The following is a 13870-nucleotide window of genomic DNA, read 5'->3' on the forward strand; positions in this document are numbered from 1 at the left end:
CACACCTCTCCCCACCCCCCCCCCCCCCCCCCAGAGACACACACTCCCCCCCCCCCCCCACACTCAACTGGACTGGCGGATATTTTAAGGTAGCGTGCCCTCTTTGCCATCCATCTTCCCTTTATCTATTTAATGTAGTCATATTTTAATTACTTACTTTTAATGATTGATTAATTATCTAATTAGAGACAAAAAATTAGGAATCTACAAATAATTACCGGAAAGACAATTTGCTGATGGATATTTTTCCTAAATGTCTTAAATATTCGAATTTACCTTTGCCTCATTGTGAGAAATGCTCGAATGAACTTATACCTGATTGGGACAAATGTGAAAATTGACTTTGCTCGAATTTGGACAAAAGCGTGTTGCTGCATGCAATGATGAAACCCTGGCCTGCCAAGGTGAAAAAGAGAATTACTGGAGATGGCGAGCACTTGTTATACAGTGTTGTCTACACTCAAAGTGTCCATTTAAATATCAAACTGATCAAAATACTGTCATTGGGCCGGTGAAGTGGAGTCGACTTGTTAAAGTTAGGAGTATTACATTTTAACACAGTAATTTGGTTAAACGTAAAGACTTTAACATTATTTTATATCTTTTATATTTTTTTTATATTGTGAATTTTTATCTTAATAAGCGTTGGACTGAGATGAGTTAAAAGTCAATTACATTGTTTAAAAAGGACTTTGGTAGATGTTATGTATATATGAGCAGGGTACATTGGCGTAGCTAGGTCGGGTGTCACCCGGAGCGGCACTTAATGGTGTCACAATAGTATAAATTATATTATATATTATAGTATATTAAATTACTTTCTCTATTAATTTGTACAATTTCAGTACAATACATACCTTAATTTATTTCAAAAATATTTATTTAATTGATGCTATACATTTGTGATTTTGACAGTGTTCACATTATACTAACGATTTTTATCTATAGCCGGTTATAAATACACCTTGATGTAGCGTGTTTTCTATATCATTAGCATGGTGTCACCCCCCCCCCCCCCCTCTCCATCATTGTCGGGATTTGTCAACTTTGCACTTAAAAGACTATTCAACGTATTCCAATTGATCACTTAAATAAGTGGGATTATCATTTTTCTGTATATATTTTGCTATTTTTTGCCTTGGTGTCACCCCCCCCCCCTAATTGACGTTACCCTGTGCGGTCCGCACCCCCCCCCCCCGCCACCCCATCGCTACGCCTCTGGCAGGGTAAACGATAATTTAACATGCCTCTATACATTACTTTGCGTGTTTGGTTTATGTTTCGTTATAGGGTATAACGAAAAAAGGAAATTTTGTTTGCATTTCAATGCTGGGCATTAATTAGAAACATATATTATAGGTTCTATAGGCATAGTAAATAATTGTCTGGGCCTAAATTAACTAAAACAAATTCTAATTACTGTGTCTCATGTTAAACTATAAATAAAAATTCCATTGAAAAGTTTTATTTTAAACTGATATATCACAGTCAGTGTTTATAAACAACGTTAAAAATATGCTATAACTGATGCACCATAACTGTAAAGACCATAATCGCAAAGATCCCAACATTGATATATGGTATATTCAAATCACGCTGTGGGTAAGGCAGTTGATGGAACCTCCACAGTTTTATCACAGAGTTTATCTAATGAATATTGAGAAAGATTACTACGAGTTGATGTATGCTTTGATTGTCCTTCTAGTGTACCAGTCGACAGTATTGGGTCATACACCTGAAGAGGAACAGATAGTAGATTTAATACTGGAGGTTAGTCATGATACCATGGAGGTCTAAAAAAATACAAGATATTGCTAGTATGTTTTCAAATGTCAGAAAAGTTAGCACATGTCACTATATAAGAGATGCTTATATTATAATAAATTAAAGTATAAGACTAAAAAGTACGTTGTTGGCTGTAAAAAATATATCAGATTCACTCAGAAGCAATGGGGGAAATGTTACATCTGACACAAACCATGGATGTTGTTGTAACGACAAAAAATCATAAAAAAGTGAAAGAAAAAAAAAAAGAAAAAAAACTATCATATTTAATGTTAATACTGACCAAAAATGTGACATATTGGCACATTTAAATCCACCCGAAAACATTTTAAATCAAACATTAAATAAGAAAAGAATGACGGACAATAAATCAAACAATATGTTACATCTAAAATACATCAAATTAAAAGAATAGGAAAATAAATCAAAACAAACATGAATAATAATGTTGCAATTGTTCGCCGTAATTATTCTCTCCACTCTACACACTTATTAAATAAAATAAAATTGATCAGAATCATGTCTCTGTGCTAAGCTCACCGAATAAGGGAAAGACGTATAGTCCTATTAGAATTATATTGCTTCGATGCTATAAATAAAGCGGACTTAAATTAATTTACATTTTATAAGGGAAACAACTTCCCCATTATTTTGTTGAGTAAGTATACCAAAGAAGTACAAAAAAAATGCAACTATTATATTTTCATAATAATTTTCTAGAACAAGTTACACATTCGTAAATGTCTTAAATTAGATAAGTTTCTATATAAACATTTAAAAATTGCTTTTGTATTTGAAATCCAAAGAACCATTTATATATTTTGCCATATACTTTAAGCCTGGTCCATTAATCTGTCTTCATTTATTTAATTTTGGAAAACTTATAGTTAATGCAAAAAGTATCACTATTAATGAATGTGACATCAGTTAAAACAAAAATTATTTCAATTCGGAGTAATGTAAACTATTTGTTTAAATTGCATGTTATTGTGCTTATGCTTTTATGTTTGACTTTTTTGGCTTTAAAAAAAAAGTAAAAAATTACTGCATGAAGATGTATGCTTTGATTGTCCTTCTAGAGTCCCAGTTTAAAGTATTAGTTCATACAACTGAGAAGAACAGATAGTAGATTTCATACTGGAGGTTAGTAATGAGATCACGGCATTATAGTAGAAATGACAAGATGTTGTTTTTTTGTTTTCAAGTATTAGAACAGTTAGCAGAGGTAGCTCTAGCTTCAGGAGCTAACTATACAAATGAAAAAAAGTGACACAAAATAATAATAGTAATTAAAAGCCAATGGACAGCATAACTTACGCAGTTATTTTATCAGACGACTGATTAGTCGGCACAATATTCTACAACTCAACTACGGCCAAGTAGATACTTGATATTTCTCGGCAGTTGTTTACGAAAAAGAACTAAACAACACCACCAAACATCACGGACTTTATACATTAGAATTCACCATCTACAGGGAAGACAATGTCAGCGGCACCCTCAGATGTCCTACCCCCACCCCACCCACTCAACAGCGACACAATCATAAAGGCCCTGGAAATCTTAGCAAACTAGAACCCAGTATCAACTCAATGGCCTACACCAGGGGTCGGCAACCTGCGGCTCGTGAGCCGCATGCGGCTCTTTTGGTGTCCAGTTGCGGCTCTTTAGCTACATGCACAAATATTAATAAGCATTTTTTTTATTTTCAAAACTCATTAAAATATTAGTCTGCAACACCCAGTAATAATAGATATAACAATAGATATAAACAATAAACATTCACTATATCGGACACACATTAAGAAAAGAAAAAGAAAACATCGCAAAACATGCATTGGACTGGAATCCTTATGGAAAAAGGAGGGTGGGCCGGTCAAGGAAAACATGGAAGAGAACGGTTGAGGAAGAGGCGAAAACAGCTGGGCTCTCATGGGCACAGATTAGAGAAGCAGCCCAAAACCGAGTCCGCTGGAGATGTGTAGTTGCAGCCCCTTGCTCCACAGGGGCCACAAAGGAGTGATGATGATGGTGATGATTCTATCAGAATATATAGTTACTCCCTATCTCAGTGTACCTCCTATTACATTGTCCATTCTGAATTAAAACATTCAACTTGATAGAAACTAAGCCAGCTAAGCGTAAAACTGAAAGGAAAACCCAGTGTATGTCTTGCTTTTTTTTAAATACATGGTGAGCAGTAAATTACTTAATTAAGAAAAATCTGAAAAAAATATCGTTGAGAAACCAATGCTACTATTCAATCACTTGAACATTACTATAAACAAAATGAAGGATGTTTCCACGGAGAGATTTGAGCTATTCAAAACAAATGCAAGTACTCTGACTTACATAATATATCCTCTCAACACAAATTCTAATGAGATCATTTCATATATTCAAAGCTACTTATTTTAAATTATATGTATATAGTATATTTGTTTAGGATTATATATATATATATATATATATATATATATATATATATATATATATATATATATATATATATCATACTAAACAAATATACTATTGACATAAAATAGTTAGTGGCTCTTTATTAACCGGGTAATGTTGTAAATTGTAACTTTTGGCTCTTTCGTCTCAAAAAGTTGCCGACCCCTGGCCTACACCAACAACCGCAGCTTCACAATTTTTCGGACAATTCATCAACCTTTACACACGACATAACAACCAATTATAAAGAACACCAATAAACATTGTATTTGCTATTCCTGTAAGACGACATATATGAGGAAGTTGTGGGTGAAGAAAACATTAGACTACCCACCGTCATTTAACTAATCAAGACATACTACAACAAGATACAGCGGCGACAGCTAGTACAAACATTTTAAAATTAAAGTAATATATTAAAATAAAAATGTACTTAAAAAATGATCAGAAACTGTCGTGTGTATTAATTCCATAGTTTTTACTACGTCAGTTGCGATATTTTTTTGTATGAGGAACTATGCTAAGCTTTTCAGAATATCATTTTCTTTTCATCCAATGTAATGCATGTTTGCTTTAACAACCACTTTCATATTATATGGTATGTACAATAGTTACTGTTATCATTAGTTTCATCATAAAATAGTACATGCATGTCTGATGATACATTATTATTTTAATGTATTGTATTGTACAATTGGTATTTTCAATTTTTACTTTTAGCGCAAATTAAGTTTTTTGGAAAGATAAAATGCTAAATAGAACATTTTGCATATTACCCCTAATAGGTTAAAGACATCGAATTAATACAAATAAAAGAACTATGTATTGCAATTCTCGATCAGAGTCAAATCTTACTAATATAACATACAATATATATATAAGTATAAAACAGTTACATGTTATTTACTTTAATTTAAATGACAACACCCGCAGCCCAAGGTGACAGTGCTATCCACTGCTATATAGAACTGAGGGGAAACTAAAATACATTTGCCAAATGTCAACCAAAGTCATCACATTATTTGATTATGATCGTAAAATAAATACAAACGATATTATAAACACAAAAGTAACATGGCTTTGTGATTGCTATTAAACTGAATGTGAACCAACACAAATGCATCTTCTCTTTAAAGCTGCCAATCTAGAAAACTGAAACTATGCTTCAGGAGCTGCCTATACATCAATACTTGCAAGTTTTATATCAGCAACAATCAGAAGAGAAGGAAAAATGTTACATCGTACCCACAACATAACTGGTTTTGTAACGTCAAAAAAAAAATCAAAAAGTGGAATGAACCAAAAAAAAAAATATTATTAAATGATAATAGTTATAAAAAAAATGAACACATTTAAATCCACCAAAAAACATTTTAAATCAAACATTAAATAAACGAAGAACGGCGGACAACAAAACAAACGATAGAAAATTACGTCTAAACTACTACATATTAAATGAATAGGAACATAAAACAAAGCAAACATAAATAATACTGTGGCAATTATTTGACGTAATTATTCCATATACACTCTACAGACTTATTAAATAAAATAAAATTGTTCTGACTCATATCTCTGTGCTGCTCTCACAAATTAAGAGAAAGACATATTAGAATTATATTGTTTCGGTGTGATAAATGATCGGGACTTAATTTGCATTTTATAAGGGAAACAACTTACCAATTATTTTGTTGATTAACTTGTACCTAAACAGTTCAAATATATTATACATCTATTACATTATTATATTAATTTTCTAATATAAACGTTTACGATAGTATATATCATTTAAGAGAAAAAGTTATGATATAAAAATTGAATTAAATTGTTTTTGTATTTAAAAACGCAAGAACCATTTAAAGATGTTAAATAATTTGTCCTAAACTTTGTGCCTGATAATATAATAACACTTACAGTTTATTTGGCCTTTTCCGATTATATTATTTTATTTATAATTTCTCGGCCTTTTGGCTAAGACCGATAACCTATCCCAGGAGTCGGCAACCTTTTGGGATTGAAGAGCCAAAAGTTAAAATTTTCCAAATTTCCCAGGTTTTAAAGAGCCGCATACTTTTTATTATAATGTTATGGTATTTGATTAATTAAGATTAGGTATATACATTTGATGTTTTTTTTATAAAATAAAGAATTAGCTTTAAATGCGAAACTATCTTTATTCTTATAAGTAAATACAAAACAAAGTATTTTAGCTAGCTGTGCTAGAATAATATAATTAGTAATCAAAGAATGCAACTGTAATTTTAGAATAATATGTTACAATAATTACATCAATGGGAGCATTGGCCTTGTATGACTCTTGAAAGTTTGGTTAAATCTGGCTCATAACTTGTTTCAATTTCAAGCAATTTCAAGTGCTAAACCGTGTATTGACGAAAGTTGTACCCTATATGGCGCCGCCCATAAGATACTTTAGTTTTCATTTTTGCAGAAATATTCACGGGAGTATTCTCATCTACTCCCTAAAGTTTCATGGCACTCGGATGAACCGCATCCGAGTTTTATTTTTTTATATACCGTGTATAGAGAAAAAAAATCGCTCCCCCCGGGGGGCGCCGCCCTTGCAATATTAAACATTATTTTTTTTTTTTGCAGAACCCTACCATTGAGTGATCTAATCATCTCCCCAAAGTTTCATGGTACACGGAACGATGAACGATTATACTAGGTTAAAATGTAGATTATTAAACTATTGGAATCACGTGAGAGTAAAATAGTTTAAATGTATAAAGAAAAATGGTATCATAAAAATGTTTTCACTTTCCAACGGATGTTGTACATAAACAATGTTTTCGATCAAACTTTGGGTTTTGTTCTAAAGTTGTTATAAATACCCTAAGTAGAACGGGTTTTAAAAACATAACATAAAGAAGGCGTTTTGAAAAGTATGTTATCATTCCTAGAGAACAGTCTCAGCGGCGTAGCGACCCCACCCGCGCATCGAGACAAACTTTCAATTTGACGCCCCCCCCCCATTATATTGTTTTATAATTCTAATTCAAAATAGCAGCTAAAATGAGCTTATTTTGGCGCCCCTTTGGTCGGCGCCCGGGGACACATGTACCTTCACCCCCCCCTCCCCCCGCAACGCCTCTGACCAGTCTACAGTATTAGGTCATACAAGTGAAGAAGAGCAGAGGTTAGTCATGAGATCTAGGAAGTCTAAAACAATAGACACGATCTTGTTATTTACTTTTCTGGTGTTAGAGAAGTTAAAAGAAGTCAAAATTATTGTAGCTTTAGCTTTAGGATCTGACTATTTATCAATAGTTGCACATGTAAAACGTAACAGTGTTTTTATTTGGCAGATAAAATATATCAGCGACAATCAAAAGAGATGGAGAAAATGTTATAACTAACCCAGACCAATGCTTTTTTGTAACGACGGAAATTATGAAGAGTGGAAGACAAAGAAAACAATAAACGAGAACTATCAAATGATGTTTTTGAAAATATTTTTTTAACGAACTAAATGCAAATAAAAAAATTTCATGAAAAACTTTAATTAAAAACATGTGGTAGATGAATATTTTTAGCAATATCACATATTTTCTTGGGCATAAGTTTAGTTAAGGCAAATTGAAAATAATGTGTCTATGTCAAACTGTGCCTAACAATTTCCATTTTTTTCTCCGATGGAGGGGGGAGGGGGTGGGATGGATAAAGAGAGAGGGGGGAGCGGAATGTGTTTAAAGTATACATTTATGTATACATTCTATATTATTTTAGGGGGTTTGGATGTTGGCTGACGCCCCTCCAATCCCCCCCCCCCCCCACTTTGGTGATTCCTGAAATAAAAATTTCTCTGTTTTAACAACTAAAGACAAAAGTAGATGAACTAGAACATATAGACTAGAGAAAACATCTTTAAATGTATCTACCCAATCTTTCAATACCACTATATACAATTTTTATTGTAAAATATTACAGGTGATTCGTTGTTGTCAGCTTAATACATATTGGAAGTTCTAAACCGTACGAGCACTGTTTAAGCTTTATACTTTCATTATTTGTCTCGTATTTAAGTTGGAAAATATTAGCTTTATAAAGATTCAAATATTTGTAAATTAGCATACATTCTGTTTTTAAAGTATAATACTGCTTTTCTATGGTTTGAATAATTGTTTATAATATCAGTGTTAATATTTCCAAAAATCTATGTCTACACCAGGGTCAATGTAAACCAAGATTAAACTACACATAGGTCGAGCAGCACAGACATGAGTACACCCTACAGTCCTGATAATCATTTGATACATTTCTATACAAAAGTTGTCCTGTTTGTCTATAGAAAGATATATAGGGCATTTAAATCCCCCCAAAAAGATTTTAAATCCCAAGTTAAATACGTGAATAATAGCTGACAGCAAAACTAACGATATAACATTACCCCTAAAGTTTAGAGCCTAAAATATTCCTTATTAAATGAATAGGATAATAAAACAATACAAACGAATAATGCTGTTGCAATTGTTTGCAGTAATTATTCCATACACAACAATTACATTAAATAAAATGTATTAAACACATTGTCATGTCTCTGTGCTAAGCTCACCGATTAAGTTAAGACGGAAATGAGAATACTGTTGCTGCGATGTGATAATATATAAGGGAAACAACTTACACATTATTGTGTTGATTAAAGTGTGCATTAGTAGTACAAAATAGTATACATCTATTAAACTGTTGTATATTCATTTACGTAAACTTATTAAACTGTTCGTATGTACCATTTAATAGATTTATTTTGATATCAAAATATAACGAAATTACTTTTGTATTTACAATTGTGAAAACCGTTTAAAGATATTTAATATCTTGTTATATATATTGTGACTGATCTTCGATAAATGTTAACGATGATAGCCATACATCTGAATTATTACTATTTTGATATAAGTATACCATAGTGTATAAGCGCAGGTCGAAAGCGTACGTACATTGATTTCAGACCAGTTTTCACGTTTATGTAATAAAGATGTCGACTGCCCACCTTATACCGCCGCAAATTTAGGACAACCCGAATGGATGGGGACCCAATCAAATACCCGATCAATTTAAAGATATGCCCTATCAGCCTTTTCTAAAGATGTTCGTCTTGGAAAGGTATCTGATTGGACAGGAAGCACTTATCAAGATAAGAGATATCTAGGAAAATACAATTCTGCATTTGGAGGTGGGAGTCAATATGCCTATTACCATGAAGAGGATGAAAGCACTTTTCAATTGGTGGACACTTCAAGGGTCCAAAAACCAGTTTACCAGAGAAGAGGTCGTCTGCTTCAACAGAATCGTCAACGCAGGGATAGAGAACGACGCCAGCAGCAAACTCAAGCTAATATGCTTGTTCTTACCAAGACTCAAAAGAATCGTGAGAGGGATAGGCAGCGACTGCTTAAAAAATGGCAGAAACAATTTGGTAAACAAATGCAGGAGAACATAAGCAAAATGCCTATTAGAAACCGTGATGCATCTGTGCAAATCAAGGATGATTGGGTCGTAGTTGAAGAGATGAATTTCCCTCGACTGACAAAGCTTAATCTTTCTGATATTAAAGAAGGAGAAGAGTTGATGACATGTGGCTCCATGGAGTTTTATGACAAATATTATGACAGAGTCACAACTAAAAATGAAAAAAAAAAGGTTGAAAAGGATTAACCTAATTTTTCACAAGGTTACCACAACAGATGATCCCATCATTAGACAGTTGGCTAAAAGCCAAGGAAATGTGTTTGCAACCGATGCTATATTAGCAACAATGATGTGTTGCCCCCGCTCATCCTATTCCTGGGATGTTGTTGTCCATGTGTTGGAAACAAGTTATTCTTTGACAAACGTGATGACTCTGACTTTGATCTTCTCACTGTAAGTGAGACAGCAACAGAACCCCCTCAAGAAGATGGCAGTGCTAGCACTAACTCCCCTCGTAGTTTGGCTCTTGAGGCAACTTTTATTAACCACCACTTTTCTCAGCACGTTTTGAGAATGAATGAGGAAAAATACACCTTTTAGAAGCCCAATCCCTTCATCCAAGGTGCTGATGATTCAGAAGTAGCTTCTGTTGGATACAGGTATCGTAAATGGGATCTTGGTAAGGATATTGTCTTGATAGCTCGAACAGAGCATGATGCTGTGACAAATGGTCCTAATAATGAAATTCAGTTTATGAATATCAAGTCTCTAAATGAATGGGATTCAAGGTTTTCTGGTGGTGTTGATTGGCGCAGTCGTTTAGACAGCCAGAGATGTGCTGTTCTTGCCACTGAACTTAAAAACAATAGTTGTAAATTAGCCAAATGGACTGTCAGTGCTTTGTTGGCAGGATCTGACCAGATTAAATTTGGATATGTGTCTCGGTTACACGTGAAAGACACAGCCAAGCATGTGCTACTTGGAACCCAACAGTTTAAGCCTGTAGAATTTGCCAGTCAGATCAACTTGAACATGGATAATGCTTGGGATATTCTGAGATGTATCGTGGACACGTGTATGAAACTGAAAGAAGGCAAATATCTCATCATGAAAGATCCAAACAAGCCTGTTGTTAGGATCTATGATATTCCTGATCACAATTTTGAGTCAGATGAGGATGAAGATGACGACGACGATGATGATGACGATGATTCAGATGATGATTCAGACGATGATGATGATGATGAAGTCGAAAAGTAAAATTGATTTGAGACAGCTTGAATATTTTTTCTTCATGATGAAGAACGTGTGTAATTGGAGCTAAAACAATTGTATAGATGATGTAAACAAGGACCCAAAGTTAGACATTCTTGAGGCTACTAAAGTTTCAATTGATCAGTGTATAGTTGTACCCACTTTTTAAAAAGCAGGTCTGGCTTTGCTATTTATATCTTACAATTTAAAATGTGTATTTTATCTTTCATTTCTTAAGTATTTAGATTATCACCCCTCAAGGGTGTTACATTATAAGTTAAAGATTTTAATTTTGTTGGGAAGCTAGTGAAAAATAAACATTTTAAATTAAAAAAAATGATATAAGTATATTTTAACAACTTACGTATTCATTTACTTATTTCGCTATGTATCTCCTATTTTCTGTACATCAATGTATCTACCTTGTAAATATCCACCCAAACGGCGTGGGATGTTATTGTATTTGTTTTTAATTGGAAAATAAAAAGGATTAAAAAATTGATAAAATTATACTATTTGTGTAAACTATTTTTGTATGATATTTTGCTTATGCGAACATTTTTGTTTTAACTTTTTTCGCTTAAAATAAATAAATAAATAATTTCAAAATAATAATAAAATACTGCGAGCTGATGTATGCTGTGATTGTACATCTGGAGTAACAGTCGACAGTATTGGGTCATACAACTGAAGAGGAACATATAGTAGATTTAATACTGGATGTTTGACATGAGATGAAGGAAGGCTAAAAGACCAGATCCTGCTATTCTGTTTTTTAGTGCTAAAAAAAATAGCTTAGGTAGCTTTTGCTGCAGGGGCTGACTACACAGCATTATGTTAAAATATAAGACGGAGACGTTCTTTCTTGGCTGTAAAAATATATCAGCAACAATCAGAAGAGATGGAGAAAATGTTACATCTAACCCACACACAGAGGCGTAGCGATGGAGGGGGGGGGGGGGGCAGGGGGGGGGGGGGGGCAAAATGGGTTGTAAAAACAAATTAAAATGTCATTTTAGCTGCATACTTGCAGTTTGAGGAGGGTGGGGTTGCAAATCGAAAGTTGAGGGGGGGGGGGGTGCAAATCGAAAGTTGAGGGGGGGGGGGTTGCAAATTGAAAGTTGAGGGGGGGGGGGTGCAAATTGAAAGTTGAGGGGGGGGGGGTGCAAATTGAAAGTTGAGGGGGGGGGGTGCAAATTGAAAGTTTGTCCCCGGGCCATGTTAACCCCGTGAGTCGAAAAAAAAAAAAAACATGTTTTCCGAATGTCTGTGTGTGTGCATGTGTGTATGTATGTGTGTGTGTTTGTGACTGTGAACACGATAACTTGAGTACCGCTATAGCTAGGTTGATGCCATTTCGTATACCTTTTATATCAATAGAGAGAGAGAGAGAGAGAGAGAGAGAGAGAGAGAGAGAGAGAGAAAGAGAGAGGAGACGGAATGAAATCTGTAAAATGCAGATTTCTGTATTTGACAAATGATAAAAAACCGAAAGTATGTACCCGCTAAAGACCAATAGAAAATAAAAACTTACCTTGAAATTCCCAGCCCTATTCCCATAGCAACTCTCTGTCATTGGTAGTAAATATTATGGTGTCAAAGTTCAGTAGGGACGTCGTTAAAAGTTTGCTGACGACGACAGTAACAGTTCGGTAGTGGCGATGATACAAATTCAGATGTGACGACGATAACAACCATCTTGTGACGACGATGAAAGTCTCAGGCAATAAGCACCTTATATGGTAAACATTTACCCTTAAACAATTCAAGCGACTGTGGCAGGTCTCAGGCAATAAACACCTTAAATGGTAAACATTTACCCTTAAACAATACCAGCGACTGTGACAAGTCTCAGGCAATAAACACCTTATATGGTAAACATTTACCCTTAAACAATACCAGCGACTGTGACAAGTCTCAGGCAATAAACACCTTATATGTTAAACATTTATCCTTAAACAATACCAGCGACTGTGACAAGTCCCGGTAAATTGCGATCGCTTCAGGGGTTGATGTTTTTGTACAGCCGGTCTATTTCTAAGTTCTTCTTGTTTTTACTTGCCACCAGCTGTTAAGGTCGACTTTAAGAAGTACAAACAACAAACTACACAAAGTTTGGACCACAGTATTAGTGCGTGCATACACCCGTAATATATTCGCCTAGCCCTCTGTCCAAATCAACCCATCAACTCTCGTTCACACACCTAGTAAACTGAATACCAACATTTGGTCTAAGGGGAATAACACAACAACGTGGGGCTGAACACAACTCACATACTCACCATAAACAATGACTTACCAAACCTTAACCCGACACGTAACAATAACAGTATTCACGCCCACCCCTGAAATAACAATACACGTGAAGAAAACACGTCCACTCACTCCCCTACCCAGCAACAGAGAAAAATAGAACAATATGTCAATCATACCAAACATAAGAACATCACAGACCTATTCTCTAGCTGTAAAATGTGCATGTCCATCATAGACACTATCCGCTACATCTGTAATGGTAAACTGGGTACAACTGTATAAACACGCTTTTAGAAGGCATGTATTTGTGATACAAAGATTTTAACAATAATCAAATATATATAGAATTTAGCGTATATGAGATAACGCATTATTTTTAAGAAAGAAAGCTAAGTTAAACATATTTTTAAATAAGTGTAAGTGTAATAACTCCGATAAATGATAGCTTACTTATGAAGTAAAAAAAAAACAGTCTATTTTCTTTCAAAAGTTAACAAAATATGGGGCCCACATCCCAAACCGCAAATATAATTATAAACATTATGCTTTGCCATAGATCGCAGTAATAGAGAATAAATGACAAAGCATTGTTTAGGTAAAGGTAACTCTAATGTTTTTTATGCAGGGGAAACAATCAAATATTAGTACATTAATTTAAGAAACACAACAAAAATAAATAATAGAAATA

At 34.1% G+C, this 13870-nt stretch overlaps 1 pseudogene; it reads left to right on the plus strand.

The window, feature by feature from the left end:
- The first annotated feature begins 1527 nt into the window (after window positions 1-1527).
- LOC131935314 (eukaryotic translation initiation factor 3 subunit D-like) lies at window positions 1528-11015 on the plus strand (annotated as a pseudogene).
- Window positions 11016-13870: the final 2855 nt, after the last annotated feature.

The sequence above is a fragment of the Physella acuta genome, unplaced genomic scaffold (genome assembly GCF_028476545.2).
Source record: "Physella acuta isolate Inbredline_101_S28 unplaced genomic scaffold, ASM2847654v3 ptg000142l, whole genome shotgun sequence".
Taxonomy (NCBI): domain Eukaryota; kingdom Metazoa; phylum Mollusca; class Gastropoda; family Physidae; genus Physella; species Physella acuta.